This window comes from Molossus molossus, unplaced genomic scaffold (genome assembly GCF_014108415.1).
Source record: "Molossus molossus isolate mMolMol1 unplaced genomic scaffold, mMolMol1.p scaffold_m16_p_17, whole genome shotgun sequence".
Taxonomy (NCBI): domain Eukaryota; kingdom Metazoa; phylum Chordata; class Mammalia; order Chiroptera; family Molossidae; genus Molossus; species Molossus molossus.
This window is the reverse complement of record NW_023425352.1, coordinates 49,144,651-49,160,395: the sequence shown is the minus strand read 5'-3', so window position 1 is coordinate 49,160,395 and position 15,745 is coordinate 49,144,651. Positions and strand designations below refer to the sequence as shown.

The 15,745-nt window shown below is 36.5% G+C and overlaps 1 protein-coding gene across 1 annotated transcript in view; it reads left to right on the top strand.

Moving 5' to 3' along the window:
* The first annotated feature begins 3,396 nt into the window (after positions 1–3,396).
* Positions 3,397–15,745, top strand: part of CTNNA3 (catenin alpha 3) — a 1,555,380-nt gene continuing 1,543,031 nt past the window's right edge. The window contains exon 1 of the mRNA XM_036264901.1: positions 3,397–3,459. The gene's annotated coding sequence lies outside the window, so the exon portion shown is untranslated. The remainder of the gene's footprint in view (positions 3,460–15,745) is intronic.

The window sequence follows — 15,745 nt, the reverse complement described above, 5'->3', positions numbered from 1 at the left end:
ATTCAATGGCATTTGGATAAGTAGAATTTCACAAAGGGAAAATGATCTTTCCACAAAATAATAATAATTGATTATTGAATTATTTAGCACTGTAATTAGTAGTTCATTAGATTCTGTAGGTAATTTTATAAATAATTACTCTTCATAGAAACTTTATTTCACAACACGAGGAAAACAGGGGAAAGGGGGTCAATAAGGACAAGATCAAACAGTATAAAGCGGAACCTGAATTTGAACCAAGTTTGTCTTGTGTTTCTGCCTAGTGTTTTTATGACTTCCCCTTTCTTCCTACCCCTAAAGGGTACTTGTTTTACAGAGAAGTATCTTTGATGCCTTATCTCCCTCCATTCTCAGCCTTGGGAGGGCTCATCTAGCCTCATGGTTTAAGGCATAACACAGATGCATAGCTCACATGTCTCCATCTTTAGGCTTGATTTCTCTCCTGAGCTCTAGGAGTCTGAATTTGCAGTTGCCCATGGGACCTAACCCATTTACACATGCCGCTCACACCTCAAACCCGTCATACCTAATGTATGTCAGAGTCAGAACTTACTCTAGACCTGCTCTTTGGTGTGAACATTATCTGTTATGAGCCAATTACAGTGGTTTAGGAATAAAATAAGAAGTTGCTTTCTTTTTAATTATTATTTATTTATTTTTCTTTCTGATTTTTTTAGAGAGAGAGGAAGGGAGACATCAATGAGAAAGAACATCAATTGGCCACCTCCCGCACGCCCCCACTGGGGATCGGGCCCACAACATGGGCATTTGCCTTGACTGGAATTGAACCCACAGCCTCTTGGTGCAAGGGTTGACGCTCAACCACTGAGCCATACCGGCCAGGCAGAAGGTTGTTTTCAAGATAAAATGAAATATATAAAAAGTGTGTTGAAAATTCAAATATAGCATAAGATGTATGGAGATATTTTTGCTAAAAGTAAAAAGGGTTATTTTAAATAAATAGTATCTATTACTAGTTATTTAATCTCTGCTCCCCCATAAAGCATTATGTTTAAAAAGTATTCTTAGCCACAAGTAGAATTGAGACTAAAAATGCCTTTCGATGTAGGTTCTTAAGGTGCCTGGAGAAACCAACAATCACTGAATGAGACATAGTTCAGGAAAGCCTATGTCAGGAACCACCTCCAGAACTGGAAAGTAAAGTGGAATTAAGTGGTTAGATGAAAACAGAAAAAAAAAAGTCTGTATATTTTTACATGTGTGAAAGATTAGCAAAAAAGATGAGCAAATGTTAGAAAAACTGACTTTTTGGTTTTCTTCTGGACACTTCTCTAATAAGTTAATTTGACAAATAATTCTAAGTATCTCTTTTATAGAGAATATATCAGTTTAGAAAATTAAAGATACAAAATTTCTCTAAAGAATTAATGAGAATTGAAGAAATGTTATGAAAATAATTGAAGATATAAAATATGATTTTTACATAGCTACCATTAGTTATTTTATAAGGAAAGAAACTGCCACATTCAGGTATTAAAAAATGATTTTATGGAGGGAGGAACCCAAACCTTGCTTTCATGATCAGAAATAGGATTCTTTTTTTTTTAAAGAAAAACAAGTTATACGTTTCTATTTTAAATTACAGTTGAGGAGGAGAATTATTATTTCTTTTCTCTTTGAAAAAATTAACCTTTCAGCATAAAAGATGTGTCATTACTGGGAGCATGAAAAGAGGGATCACTTTTCCAGCCTTTAGGTCTGTTTTAATTTTCCCATAGTTAACTGAGTAAACTTGATGTTTGTGATAATAGATTCAGAGAAGCATAGGACATTTTTATCTATAGTCAAAATGGATTTGCGATGGTCAATGATTTCAGCTAATCACATAGTAAAATTTTTATTTTTAGAGTAAATCAGGCAAATCAATGTTCATGATCTTCCAAACTGAAGTGGGTGTTAAGTTGTAAAATAAATAATTTGTTGCTTGTATGAAGACTTGGTTAGTCACAACATTGTCTACTCATGAGAAATATGATGATGTGATATCAGGACATATATCTTCTAAAATTAGCCTGTAGCTCCTTTTATATAAGAGACAGAAAATATTTAAGAATCTGCAAATGTCATATGTAAGTTTGAGGAGACATTATTTTGTTTTATAGTGTAGTTCTATTTTTTTTGGAATGTGTTTTGGATTATCTAATGAGGCTCGGAATCTTTGTAGGGTTTTTGTTTGTTTGTTTGATTTTGCCCAGAAAAATCTGGGGTTGTGACAAGTCATACTGATGGGTTAAACCCAACCCTGCTACTGTGCCTTCCTGTGCCTTCCTTTCACTACAATGAGGGTGCATCTGCTGAGCTGATAGACAGAAATATGGTAGACTTCATCACAGATGAAAACTACTAAATACCAATATGGGCTCTGTAAGTCAAACATAGGGGAAAAATAAAATGAGATATTTTTAAGTACATTTAGTAAGAAAAGTTGAGATGGTGTGTCCCAGTTCTTAGTTCAAGTTTAAAAATAAATGTCATTCATGAAAAAATAAAAATAAATGCCAATGGATACAACACTGTGGGCTTTTAGGATCAAATGATACCCTCTGCTGGCTAAACGAGGGATTGTGCTGGAAAACAGTGGCTTCTCCTTTTCTAATAGGGCTGATAGCTGAATGAAAGGATTGAGTGGCACAGAGTACTGTGAAATTACACTGGAAAATGATAAATGTGAAAAATGAAGCCAACATATCACTTAAATAATTTTCGAAGAGAAACTAATATGGAAATACCCATAATTGAAATTTCCTAATCTTTTGATCAGTTTTTAAACCATGATGTAGGCCATAGAGAAGGAACACAGCAGGGGGCAAAATACATGAATCTTCTGTCTCCATTTTCACAGCAACTCTGATTAATTCAAGATATTTAAATTACTGTCATCAGTTAAATTACTGTTGTAAGAGTAATTGGCAAATATCTACAGGTCAGAGAAGAGCTGCTTTCTTTCTGGGTACCCCGACTTAATTTATGTTAAAAATAATTGGAATATTTTTAAGTAATTTACAAGTTTGATAAAGACAAGTATCAAATTTCATGTCTGTTTTAAAATATTTTTTTTCTACTCTTAAAATTCTTAAAGCCATTTTGGAATTTATCATGTTTTGGGCATATAATGCACACAAACCTCTGTTTAAAAGCTCATACCTGAAAATATGTCATTATTTTATTGCAAATTTGAAAAATATAATTTCAAGTCTGGTTCTACTGTTTGATGTCGCTCTTCACTGGCTGTGTTGCTTTAAGGGCGCCCATCCCCCCTTTCCTATTTGAGCCACTGTGTCCTGTCAGTCATCCTGAAATACACTAGGGTGCTTGTCAGGCTGTTTGCTAACAGATGCATCATAAGCCAAATTGTGAGCCATAATAGTGGCACTGAATTTCTAAACAGCAGAAATTGCTTAGATAATTTGTTTAGTATCTGTATATGGGCTGCAGTAGGTGAGTGAAGTGTCAAACTTTTTTAAAATCAAACTTTGCTGTAAGACAAATACTAATAATGATAAATTACTGTTGCTTTGGTTACATAACTTTGGGGAAATAAAAGGACACTATTTCTATAAAATGGGATGAATAGAAACTATTATGTTGTGCATTTATTACTTATATAACTAATTTTCCTTTTAATAACAATAAACTCTAAACTACTTCATGAAATCTCCAATTTTATAAATATTTACTTTTCCGAGTAGATTAGCAGGCATTTCAGATTTAGATAAAAATGTGATTCTCTTGCAAATTTCATCTTTCACAACAACTCAGGCGGACTCAATTGATCAGAGGCTCAATTCTGCTATTTGGAATGTTTATGAGTGGTTTTAAAAATAACACTAAAACAAATTCTCATGTAGTCTTACATCACAGCATTTTAAAATTCCTACAGAGGAACTGAGCTATTAACATTTGAGTAACATGCAAGACATTGGAAGTTTTACATTCTTTAGACATAAAACTTGTGCAGCAAGCAGGTTCTTTGTGCAGACAACTTAATTTCTGCTATGGACCTCTAACCTTAAATTGTGCACAGATACTTTTCCTGTATTTTTTGTAGGCATCCTTCAATATTTTAAAACAGAAAGTTGATAAAAGCAAAGCAAAGCAAAACAAACAAACAAATAAAACCAACCAAGGAAGTTGTAGATTTTAATACTTGTATGTTTAATATGGTAGAGAATAGTTAAGAGGCAGCAAGGAGTTAAAGTTTTAAGATTATATCTAGGATAAATGAGAAGAGATTGCTTTTGCAGATACATGGGATGATTATTTATTCCTTACCTTGTTCTAGAGAGGATTTAAGATGACTCATAAGGCTACATGAAAATCAAGATAGAATAAATTAAAAATGGAGTGAAAGAAGAAAGAAAAACAAACAGGAGGATATATAGAGCTAGGAAGGAATAAGGCAAAAACAAAATCCAGCAGTTCTCAAACATGGTTTTATGCCCCTGGGGTGTTACTGGATTGATGGGAGAGAAAATACAGGGTCGCAGAAATCTTATGGGGGAATTTCATGCAAACTAGCTGTCTCCCTTACCAAGGGTGGCAGTCCAGAGTGAGGAGAATATGTTGGACAGTCAATAATAAGTACACTTTAAATGTCACTTGTGTTTTGATGGAAAAAAGTGGCAAATTGCTGCCTGTTCAACCCACACACTGATTTACGTGGTCACAAGTGTGGCTCTAGGTTTTCTAGCAGCAGAAAAAAAAATTGGCCTGTTATTCAATTCAGAAGAAAGATGACAGAAGCTTAGTTTTTTGGAAACAACAAGAATTTATCTAAATAAGGTAAAATATCTACATATTAGAATGGACATTATCAAGCCAATGTGTAATTTTGTATGGATCTAGTTGTAGTATTTTTTTCCTGCTAGATTGTTGTAGATGAGATTAGAGAGGTTCTTCCTTTTACTCTTTCAATCAAGTGATGAATTTTACTTGAATTTCAGTGTTGGTTAGGTCAAAATTAACTGGATCAGTCTAATTGAGAAAAAAGTTGTTGAGTAGGAAGAAGGAATTGAGAGGCTGGACTTCTTAATATATTTTGATCTTCAGACACTCAAAAAACAACTGCTGTGTTGAATACTCTGGGCTCGGTGCTGTGTAAACCCAGCTTGTGTATGATGGAGCTTAGAAACTCAGTGCTTTCACTCAATAATATTGAAAAAAGAGAAAAGTGTAGCAGTTAACATTTTTCTAAGGCTCTTCAGTGATATCTTCAGATATTAACATGATGATTCAGGGACAATCATTTGGCTCCTTTTTAGTCCATTGTTAAAAAATAAGACCAATAAGAAATTATTACTTTCTTTTTTTAAGCAGTACAATATCAAAGCAAATACTGAAAGCTTTTATTTTTGTAGTTTTGTGCTATAAATACATATGCAGGTTGACTTAGAGTTCTTACCAGGAAAAAAATTATAAATGGAATAGATAACACATCAGAAGAATAGGAGTACATTGAAGATAGCTAGTACACACAGGTTTGAAACCTGGGGAGAGAATATTATTATTATTATTATTTTTAATTGATTTTTTTAAAGAGAGAGAGAGAGAGAGAAACATAAATTGGTACATTTCCTGATGGGGGATCAAACCCAAACCCACAACCTAGGTATGTGCCCTGACTGGGAATCAAACCTGCAACCTTTTGATGTACAGGACAATGCTCCAACAAACTGAGCCACCTGGCCAGGGCCTGGAGAGGAAATATTATTAAGAAGTTAAATAGGTGTCAGGCACCAAATAAACTAAACCGAGTGATGTACCAGAGGGGTCAAGGTGCTTTAAAAAAGCCAAGTAACTTTCGAAAGAGATTTTCTCAAATGAGAGATTTACTCAAAGAGCTTACAGAGCCAAAAGATATCAGTGGAAATTTATAATTACATACTAGATGAAATAATCTAGAAGTATGTTCTATGTTACTGGGGTAAGAGATGATTTACTGGGGTAAGAAAAGATTTTAAAAATTAAAAGAAATTTTTTCAATCACAGTTTACATTCAATATTATTTTGTATTAGTTTCAGGTGTATAGCACAGTGGCCAGACAATTATATACTTTACAAAGTGTTCTCCCTGATATTTCCAGTACCCAACTGGCACCATTCATAGCCATTACAACATTACTGACTGTATTTTCTATGTTATACTTTACATCCCTATGACTATTTAAAAAATGTTTTTTTCTTTGTTGATTTTTAGAGAAAGAGGAAGGGAGAGGGAGAGAGAGATAGAAACATTGACGAGAGAGAACGTTCACTGGTCACCTCCTGCATGTCCCCCACTGGGGATTGGGCCCACAACCTGGGCATGTGCCCAGACTGGGAATCAAACCAGGGACCTCTTGGTGCATGGGTCAACACTCAACCACTGAGCCACACCAGCAGGGCTCCCTGTGGCTGTTTTGTAACTACCAATCAGCACTTCTCAATCCTTTTACCTTTTTCACCCAGTCCTCCCCCTCCCCTCGGCAACCATCAGTGCATTCTGTGTATCAATGAGTCTGTCTCCGACTTGTTCATCTATATTGTTCTTTAGATTCTACATGTAAGTGAAATCATATGGTATTTGGAACAGAAAAGATTTTTTATAAAAGTTAGCTTTATTGAGGAGAGTTTGAAAAGTTCTGACAACTCTCTACAGTCATACAACCACCACCGTAATCAAATAGAACATTTCCACTGATCTGTTTTCTGTCTTTTTGCTCTTTCAAAACTGTTATGTAAGTGGAATCATACAGTGTGTACTTCCTTTTGTCTGACACTTCACATAGCATAATGCTTCAGAGAGATATTCATTTTGTTGTCTGTATCAAATTCTTTTCCTCGCATAATATACAATGATATGATTGTAATACAAATTATTTATCTATTCACCTGTGGATGCAAATTTGAGTTGCTTCCAGTTTCTAATATGAATAAGGCCACCATGAATATTTGTGTGTAGGTCTCGATGTGGACATATACTTTAATTTCTCTAAGCAGTGAAATTGCTGAGTCATGGGGTGGGTGTATGTTTAACTATACGAAACTGCCAAGCTGTTTTCTAAAGTGGCTGCACTAGTTTTCATATTCACTAGCAATGTGTGGGATTTCTGATTTTTTTGATAGTTAGATCTAAAGGGCTTGATTCAATTTAGGTTCAGTTCTTTGGAATACCTATAGGTGACCTGGTGTTCTTCCATTTGTGTCACACCAGAAGGCACTTACGGTGGTGTTACAATTGGTCAGTGTGTTCAGGCTTTGTAAGCCTAATCCTCAAAGTTCCCATCATTCACCTATGGTTTTTGCCTTCACTGGTGATTATTATCTAGATCTATTATTTTTTAGGGGCTTGTAAATGGTGATTTCTATCATTCTATAATACTTTATTCATTTTTATTTGGTTGGAATTAGTCTATAAAGAAGAACTCTTTTTTTTTTTTTTTTTTTTTTTTTATTATTTCACCACCCTGAAATAAAGTTCATACCAGAAAATCAGGAAAAAATACTTGTATACTTAGCCCATTATTTATCAATGTTGTGCATGTGTATATATTAAGATGTAAAGAATATTATTTGAGTTGAGGTTGGAAAGATGGCAAGTACTTGTCAAATGGTTATTGGGGAAGGGCACTACAGGCAGAGGAACAGAGTGAATGAAAGTTTAGGGGCTTGAAACTATATGGTCCATTCAGAGAACTTCAAATTCTTTAGTGTGGGAGGAGGTGGATGAGAGAGAGAGAGAGAGAGAGAGAGAAAGAGCTGGAGAGATAGCACAGATCAAATTGCCTTGAGTCACATAGTGGAGCCTGAATTTATTGCATAAGAATGGAAAATCATTAAGTGTTTTGAGCAGGGGATTAGTGTAACACTATCTTATTTTATATTGGAGTGATGAGTCTGGGAATAGTTTGAAGAACAAATTGGAGGAGTGAAAAACTAAAAGAAGGGAGACCAGTCAGGGTATCGTTGCAGTCTAAGTAAGTCTAATGAGGGTCTGCACTAAGGAAGTTCAGTAGGAATGGAGTGTAGATGGCCTGTTGGAGAGGAGTTAAGGGTGCGGAAGTAATGTGATTTTTCCTCTAATATGGGGTGAAGGGAAAGGCAGAGTAAAAGAAAATATTCTAGGATGACATTTGCGTTTCTGGGTTGGGTGCCAATCTACATGGTGATATCATGTAGTCTAGATCAGAACTGAAGATGGCAGCAACAGGTTTTAGGGCAAAGACCATGAGTTCAGTTTTGAGGTACCTGTGAGATGGCCCGGTGGACAGTGGATTTGGGGCTCTGAAGTTCAGGTGGGAGGTCTGGACTGTAAATAAAGTTTTGTGATTCAGAGGCTCCCTGTAGAACGGAAACTGTAGGATGAGATTGCTCTGAGAGAACCGTGCAATGGGGCGAATGGCTAGGATGTAAGGGATTGCATCTGGGGTGAGGCCCCCACTTAACAAAGGCAGCAGATAAGGAGCAGACAGCAAAGATACTGGGAGAGAACAGTCAGAAGAGAAGGGGAGGAGCATGAACGTGGTGTTTTGAAGCCAGAGAAGTCTTTTATTTCCTATTTAGAGGATCGTTAGCACGTGGGATGAGAATATAAATAGAGTTAATAGGTATGTCACTAGAGTTCCTGGAGAAACTTTTAAAAAGCAGTGGTCAAATAGTGAACTTAGGTGGTTAGATTGAAAGATTCTGCTGCAGACTTTTAAAAACTCTTTTCAAGTAATATGGGAGAATGGAAAACCAGGAGGCAGAAAAGAAGCTGAAGTTCTCAAAAATAGTCACATACTATCAATTTTCCTAAGTGTAAAAATGTATTTATAGAAAAATGAATTTAGTGTTTTTTTCCCCCCTCAAGATGTCAGAATAGGTGGAAGCTATACTCACCTGCTTGGGGCCCCAAACCAGATTTACAGCTAAATTATAGAGCCATCAACCTGAATAGCCAACTGACAGCTGACCCATAGGCCCAATAAATTGAAATATTATAACCAAGGATTTACAGAAGAAGCCACATAGAGACTGGTAAGAAGAGCAGAGCCACGAAAGGGATGGCCCCCTACACCCACCTTCGGTGGCTGAGAAGCCGGAGGGACATCTCAGCTACAAAACTCCCTCTCCAGAGACTTTGGTCTCATTTTCTTTATTCTGACAAGCAAGCTCTTATTTATTTCTAGCTAATAGGAAAACAAAGAAGAAATAGAAGTTTTTGGGCTTCAAATTGAGGTTGACAAAAATTTCACTTTCTTTACCATTCTCTTTTTGTTCACCACCTTTCAAGAACACCGGACCTTAGGAGACATCTTATATACTCGAGCTGTCTTGTAATAATATGGAGTGGAACTGACCTGTAGGCCCAGTGGATTTCCAGCAACAAAAGCCGCTGTCACTTTCAAGGTGTATATGAAGGGCATGTTACTTCTGCCCTTGTTACTTAAACTTGATGCCTTCTAGCTGAAGGTTATTCTTGTTCTGAGTGATTTAATAAAAGCTTCTCTGAGGTCTCTTATATTATCTTCTTCTTAGATTTCAGTTGGACTAATTTAATTCATTGGCTTTTAAAACAATATGCAGGTAACTTTCATACTAGGCTTATATGAGATAGGATCTCATAGGATCTAGATTCTGGTATAATTTTCCTATGGATGTTTCAAAATTAAGTTGAAAGGCATTGCCACACAGAATAATCATGGGGCATTTCTGTCCTTTCTTCCTAGCTACAATTTTGAACATGCGTGGCATTGTGAAATAGAGGGCGAGCCTTTTATGTGAACTGGCATTTTATAAAATAGCATGAAGGATATGTTGTCAGAAGTGTAATGAGGCCATCTTGTAAAATTCTTATATACAGTGATATTTTTCAGTTAAATCATAAGTTGAATTATAACTTTTTGCTTCCTTTATTTTGGAGGGAAATTAGACTTGACCAGATGTTCATGATTAGAGGAACATAATATAAAACTTAAACATAAGTAGAGTCTGTTGTTTTTCTTTATTTATTTCATATTGCTTAAGGCAATCTTTCAGATTTTTAAAAACCATTTTATCTAGGTTGTATGTGTGGAGAAGCAAGTTTTATTTTGGTTACTATGGCTAGAATAAGTGCATGTTTTAATGAAATTTAATTTTGTTTAATTCTTCCCATACAGAATACATAAAACATAAATTTTTGGGGGGTAGGAGCTTAACTTGATTATTTTTCCAAAGAACTTCAATTAGACGACTAAACAACGCTTTAATAAAGAGAACTTTAAATGCTTCCAAGAAGCTGTCTAAAGTTTGAATTACAAGGTGCTAAAGATACTTACTTTTTTTTCAATCCTCACCCGAGGACAGTTTTTTATTTTTTTTGTTCAGATAGAGTGGAAGGGAGAGAGAGGAAGAGAAAGAGAAACATCAATGTGAAGGGACACATTGAGTGGCTGCCACCTGCACAACCCAACCAGGGCCGGGGACAAACTGCAACTGAGGTACATGCCCTTATCGGGAACTGGGAACCGAACCTGGGTCTCATGGGACCGCAGGCCAACGCTTAACCACTGAGCCAAACTGGCCAGGACAAGATACTTACTTTTTATTATAAAGTATAACATTGTTATGTTCTGTTAAAACCTAGAGTTCTTCGAAGCGAAGGAAATAAAAAGTGCAGACCCTTGGGGATCCCGTCATGTGGTGCATTGTAGCACATTTAACAACTGTAGCCCTGACCCTGGAGCATACCTTCTATGTACCACTCTTGACTTGATTTCACAGGGCTCACGATCCTTTATGAGGCTTTTGTGCATTAGGAATTTTTGAAAAGGAGCATTTAGGCACATTGCATTTCTAATTAATGCACATGTAGAAAATATGCCTTAGAATTTGAAGCCAAGAGATCCTATAAAATGAGACACCAATCAGAGGGAAGCTTTGTTTTAGACTATTTTGTTATGGGAACAAAGAGTGAAAGCATTCTTGAATAACAATACACATTTTATGGATGTGAGAGACACGTATATGCTAAATGTAGACAGTAGATGCTGCTCTTCTACTGAAAAGGGAATAATAATATCAAGTAATATTTGTTGAGCCGTTGGTAGGTGTCAGAGATATGGGCTAAGTTAGGGTTTGTATATGGATTTTCTTGTTTAATCTGCAATAGGTTAAATAAAAACCTACTCTGCCTGAGCCCCCACCCCATACTATTACTCTCTCCTTATTCTCCCCCTCCCCATTCTTCTTCTTTTGAAAAGATCCTTCTAAAATATAAACCAAACCATGTTTCTTAGTGCTCAGACCCCATGCAGTATTTTCCACTGGGCTCAACATGATCAGCAACCCCAACCCATTAACTTCCTGATGTCTTGTGCCAACTCTGTGCAGCTCACTCAGCTCCATTTACATGGGCTTCCTTGCTGTTCCACAAACATGCCAGCACTCTCCTGTGTTAGGAATTTTGCTCTGTCTGTTATTTCTGCCTGGAATGCTTTTCTCCCAGGTGCCTCCTTGGCTCATTTCCTCACCTCTTTGAGTCTGCTCAAATATCCCTTTCTCAGTGAGGCTAATCTTGATCTTATTTAACACTGCAATGTGCTCCTAACTTCTCTATCACCTAATCCCACTTACTGTGTTTCATTTTTTTTAATTAAAAAAAATTTTTTTTTGTTAATCCTTACCTGAGGATATTTTTCATTGATCTTTAAATAGAAAGAAATGGCATGAGGGAGGGAGGGGATGAGGGAAGGAAAGAGAGAGAGAGAGAGAGAGAGAGAGAGAGAGAGAGAGAGAAAGAGAGAAACATTGATGTGAGAGAGACAGACTGATTGGTTGCCTCCTGCACAACCCCGACTGGAGCTGGGGATCAAACCTGCAACCCAGGTACATGCCCTTGACCAGGAATCAAACTCACAACCCTTCAATCTGAGGGCTGACCCTCTAACTGCTGAGCCAAACTGGCCAGGGCTACTGTGTTTCATTTTTAAAATATGTTTTTATTGTTTTTTTAGAGAGAGGAAAGGAGAAAGAGAGAGAAACATCCATGTGAGAGAGACACATCCATCAGTTGTCTCCTGCATGCCCCCCACTGGGGATCGAGCCTGAAACCCGCGCATGTGCCCTGACCAGGACTCAAACCAGGACCTCTCAGTCCATGAGACGACGCCCAATCCACTGAGCCACACCTGCCAGGCTTCTGTTTCATTTTAATTTTTTTCATAGCGTGTCATTTTCTAATATACTAAACACTTTTCTTTTTTATTATGTTTATTGTTTATGGCCTTCCCCTCCCCATGACTGCACAAACAAGAGGCTCAATAAATATATATTGAATGAATAAATGAATGATGACTGATAGTCTAGAAGTACCTCTGAGTCCACACCATTTTGTTCTTATAAGTAACCAAAAGTTTAGGTAAATGAGCTTGTACAGATTATTGATCTCTATATAAGTGCATGGAAAGTATTTACAAAATATAAGAAAAAGATCTGAAAAGAAATAAACCAACGATTTCTTATTATATGTATTAGGCAATTGCCTGATTTTACTAACTTTCTGAGAAACCCGAGATCCTTTTGTTTACTCCAGAGTATGTGTGTATTTCTTGGCAGGTCAAACGAGCCAGCAAATGGTTTCATTGGATGCATGGAGGTAGGGATCGGGTGTGTGGGAGGTGGGTTGGAAAACAGTTGTATGTAGAGATTGTAGTAGAAATTTTCTAGTATAGTTGTCCTCTTGCCATTTTATTTCACTCCAGCCTAGACTGACTTGTACAAAACCAACTGTGATAATATTGTCCCCTTTTCCTTTACTTACACCTCTATATTAAAATTTAGATTTTTTGGGGGAGTCAATTAACCTGGGGTTCCAATCCTTCACATTGCTCCTAACTGAATTATGATAACCTTTCTGAAGGGGACCAGTGAGGGAGAGTGAGGTTGACAAAGTTTTGCTGTGTACTCAAGATAAAATATTAATGATAATGAAAATAAATGCTCTGTTTTATGACATTGTTCCAGTACTTGAAAACCTTCCACTAGTTGCTCACTATTTCTTCTGCTATTTGCAAGTGCAGAGTATTAGATAAGATTAACCTTTGTGATGACAGTGGGGATATTTCCCCTTTGTATTTCACTCAGTAAAGTTTTGTTCAATGAGAACCAAATGCATCTCATGAAGCCCAAAAACACTTTTGATACAAGACTTATTGACATAATCAATACACTTTAAACTAGAGGAAGAGAAACCTATTCTTAGTTAAAACCATCAAAGGCGTGTGAATGTACACACGCGCTTGTGTTAGTATTATGATAGCACATAGAACCACGGTAATAGAGGTAATGCATAGTAATTATTGAGAGAAAATTACATAAAAGATCAATAATAAATAAATAAATAATAAACAATAATAAATGTAGGTACCTGGAAAACACAAATTAAATACAATCTTGCCCTGGCTGGTTTTGCTCAGTGGTTAGAGCTGAGTTGTGGGTTTGGTTCTGGTCAAGGGCACATGCCTCGGTTGTGGTTCGTCTCCTGCCCTGGTCAGGGTCGGGCTGGAGGCAAACAGTCGATGTGTCCATCTCACATCGATGTTTCTCTCTCTCCTCCTCTCTCTCTCTTCCTCCCTTCCACTCTATCTGAAGGTAAATAGAAAAAAAAATCTCATAGATATTAATAAATCACGAATTAAATGTTTTTGTTGTGCTTTATTAGTAATTAATTAACTTACAAAGGTAATGTTGACTATCCATAAAATAATTTCTTTTCAGTTTTATTGAGCTAAATTGACATATATAACTGTGTAAGTCTTGGGTATACAGCACAGTGGTTTAACTTACATATATTGTGAAATGATTACTGTAATAAGTTTAGTTAGAATCCATCATCTCAAATAGATACAATAAAATAATAAAAGAGAAAAAATTCTCTTGTGATGAGAACTCTTAGGACTTACCCTCTTTGCAACTTTTATCTATATCATACAGCAGTGTTTACTATAGCCATCATGTTGTACATCGCATCCTCATACTTATTTCTCTTATAATTGGAAGTTTGTACCTTTTGACTATATTCCTCCAATTCCCCCTTCCCTCTCCCCACACCTCTAGAAACCAAAAATCTGATCTCTTTTTCTATGAGTTTTAAAACATTTTATTCATATAGTATTTGTCTTTCTCTGTCTGACTTACTCACTTAGCATAATGCCCTCAAAGTCCATCCATGTTGTTATAAGATGGCAGGATTTCTTTCTTTCTTCTTTTTGGCTAAATAATATTCCATTGTGTGTGTGTATGCCACAACTTCTTTAATCATTTATCTGTTGATGGACACAGTTGTTTCCATGTCTTGGCTGTTGTAAATAATGTTGCTATGAACATGGGGTTGCAGATATCTTTTTGAGTTAGTGTTTTTGTTTCCTTTGGATATATTCCACAAGTGGAATTGCTGGCTCATATGGTAGTTATATTTTTAATTCTTTGAGCATCCTCCACACTGTTTTCCAGAGTGGCTGTATTAGTTTCCATTCTCAACAACAGTGCACAATGGGTTCCCTTTTCTCTACCTCCTAACCAGTATCTTTTGGTGTATCTCTTGTCTTTTTGGTGGTGGCCATTCTAACAGATGTGAGGCAATATCTTATTGTGGTTTAGATTTGAATTACCCTAATGACTGGTGATGTTTAACATCTTTTCATATACCTGCTGGCCATTCGTATATCTTCTTTGGAAAAATAGTCTTTGCAGGTTGTTTGCCCATTTTTAATCAAATTATTATTATTATTGATATTGAGTTATATGAGTTCTTTATGTATTTTGGATATTAACCCCTTATCAGATATATGCTTTGCAGATACCTTTCCCATTCCATAGGTTATCTTTTAACTTCATTTATTATTTATTTTGCTGTGCAGAAGCTTTTTTTTTTTTTTTATCCTCACCCGAGGATATTTTTCCATTTTTTGTACAGATAGAGTGGGAGGGAGAGAGAGGAAGGGAGAGAGAGTGAGAAACATCGATGTGAAGGGACACATCGAGTGGCTGCCACCCGCACGACCAACCAGGGCCGGGGACAAATTGCAACCGAAGTACGTGCCCTTAGCGGGAACCGAACCCAGGTCTCTCCGGACTGCAGGTTGACGCTCTAACCGCTGAGCCAAACTGGCCAGGGCTGTGCAGAAGCTTTTTAGTTTGATGTAGTCCCACTTGTTTATTTTTAATTTTTTTGCTTATGCATTAGGTATCATATGAAAAAAAATCATTGCCAAGATCAATGTCAAGGAGTTTTTGCTATGTGTTCTTCTAGGAGTTTCATGGTTTCGAGTTTTGTATTTAAGTCTTTAATCCACTTCAAGTTCATTTTTGTGAATGGTATAAGATAAGGGTCTAGTTTCGTTCATTGTCCCTTAATAAAAGGGGTAGTCCGGCCAATGTGGCTCAGTGGTTGAGTGTCGACTCATGCACCAAGAGGTCACTGGTTTGATTCCTGGTCAGGGCACAAGCCCAGATTGTGGGCCTGATCCCCAGTAGTGGGCATGTAGGAGGTGGCCAGTTGATGTTATCTCTCATCAATGTTTCTATCTCTCTTTCCCTCTCACTTTTTCTCTCTCTAAAATCAATAGAGGGGAAAAAAATAAATAAAAGGGGTAGAGAAATATATATATAGTGAATATACACTCTTACATGGAAACTCATAGACTTAAAGAAAGAATAATAACAGATCATAGATCATTTTGTTGAAGATGGGGGCAAGGAGAAGAGAGGAAAAGATAAGTGA